This window comes from Capsicum annuum, unplaced genomic scaffold, assembly GCF_002878395.1.
Source record: "Capsicum annuum cultivar UCD-10X-F1 unplaced genomic scaffold, UCD10Xv1.1 ctg77276, whole genome shotgun sequence".
In the NCBI taxonomy this organism is placed as follows: Eukaryota; Viridiplantae; Streptophyta; class Magnoliopsida; order Solanales; family Solanaceae; genus Capsicum; species Capsicum annuum.
The window spans coordinates 12,409-14,882 of record NW_025887656.1 but is presented as its reverse complement, the minus strand read 5'-3'; positions in this window follow the sequence as shown (position 1 = coordinate 14,882).

Sequence of the window (2,474 nt, the reverse complement as noted above, 5' to 3'; positions counted from 1 at the left end):
AATAGTTTGATAGACCAAAGCAGCAATGGCAGCACCAATAAAATAATCGAGACAATATACCCAATAGTTGGTCCACGTCCAACTAATCACAGCTTGACAGAAGGCCATAGTAGGGTTCATTACTGCACCAAAATGGGCACCACCAGACAAGATGTTGGCACCCACACCACAAACTAGATGAATTGCAATTGGACCAATGATTCCCATATTACCCCTCTTGGGATCACTTGGGATCAAATACAGTTGCATAACATGTGTAAAAAACCAAGATGGGGTTATGGTGCAGTGGATGGGGATGATCCACCCTTAACCAGAGGTCGAGGGTTCGACCTTGGGTATGGATAAAATATTGTTGGGAGCGCTGCCACCTTAATGGGACCTACAACGCATGATCCAAATTAGTCGGGCTCCAAGGCGGGCACTGTTGGAGTTACATAGTTACATGTAGATATATATAGTTGACACAAGTGATACAATGTATATATAGTTCTTTTAGTTGGTCTAATATATGATAGATAATATGGTCCAAATCAAAGTTAAGGTCAAGTTGGGCCTACTTATTAGGTTGTGACCCGGTCTATCTTGTTATGGGTATATATAGCCCAAAACATTAGATGGGATTTTGGAAGATATTTTCAGAAGTCAAAAAAGTTTTCTCTCTTCGTTTCATTTTCCTTAAATGTTCTAGAGTTTGAGTTGATTATCTCATTAATTTCTGCTTGATTTTGACTCCAACATGCTATCAGAGACAAGTTTCTGCTAGATCTGTGGTGTCACTCTTGATCGGTGGAGATTTTTGACTTTTTGTGGAAGCTATTTTGGTTTTGGCATCCGTTTCTGTTGAACAAGACCTCACCTTCTTTAGGTTTAAGAAAAAGCTGGTAAACCCTTTCTATATACAGTTTCTTCAATCGAGTGGTATTTTTTTGGTCTTCTAATCGTTCGATATTGTTCGATCTAAATATTGGAGTTAGTATACTGTGTGTGACTACTTGATTTTTGATATGGTGAAAACTCAACGCGAGAATAATATGTCTTTGAGAAATAATAGCACTACTTCAACCACAGGTAGTGGTTTTGATGAATTTACCCTCAAGGCATTGCATCCTTACTATGTTTACCCTCCTAAGAACCCTAGTTCTCAACTTGTTCCTATTGTTTTCAATGGATCTGGATTTGCTATATGGAGAAATAGCCTAATCACTTCTCTAGCTGCTAAGAATAAGTTAGGGATAGTAGATGGTAGATTCCTTAGTCCTGAGTCTAAAAATCCCTACTTTTAGTTTTGGGAAAGATGTGACCACATGGTTAAGGCGTGGATTATAAATTCCCTTTCTAGAGATATAACAATCAGTGTGATGTGTCTTCCTAGTACTAGAGAGGTGTGGAAAGATATAAATGATAGGTTCGGGCAATCAAATGGGTCTAGATATATACATATTCAAAGACAGATAAATTCCATAGTTCAAGGTTTTTCAAGCATATCTGCTTATTATACTAAGATGGGAGGGCTTTGGGATGAGCTCAATGCTACATATGTTAGACCTGAATGTACATGTGGAGCATTGAGAAAATTCATCCAAGATTAATAATTATTTCAGTTTCTGAGTGGTCTAAATGAGAATTTCAATACTGTAAGAAGCTATACTTTGATTATGGCTCCATTGCCATCTATCAGTAAAGTGTATGAACTTCTACAACGGGATAAGATTCAGAAGGAAACTCAAACTGGTCTTCCCAATTTCTCTAATGATTCAGTTGCCTTTCAAGCTTCCATGAATTCTCATTCCTCCAACAGTAAACCTTATAACCAAAGGGTTTCTTTTCACACAAACAAAAATCAGACTGTGTCTTGCAAGTATTTCAAAAAGCCTAGACACATCATTGAATTATGTTATAGACTTTATGGGTTTCCTGCTGATTTTAAGTTCACAAATAATAAGAAACCATTTGCTTCTTGTGTTCAAATGATGGATTCTCCCACCCAGAGTCAGTCCAACAGTACTAGCAGTTCAAATGCCTCACTTTCTCAAGAGGTGTCATCACATGGGTTTAGTAAAGAACAATATGAACACCTCATGAGTCTATTTCAACAAGCACATATCTCTCCTATTGTTTCTGGATAGTTTACTACAGGTGAACTATCTATTTTTGCCAATTTTGCAGGTTTGTCAAATGGCTCTAATTTAAGTTCTACAGGTTATCATGTAAATAGTTCTGTGGAGTTAGGGAAACATTCTTGGATCCTTGACTCAGGAGCTTCTAACCACATGACTCCCCATAAATTCCTCTTGCATGACTTAGAACCTTTGTCTATACCCCTTCTCATTACTTTACCAAATGGATACAAAGTTAAAGTGATATCTATTGGCTCAATACATTTAAGGCATGATATCACTTTACATAATGTCCTGTTGGTACCACTCTTCCAGTTTAATCTTCTTTCAATACATCAACTTCTTAAACAATTAAAT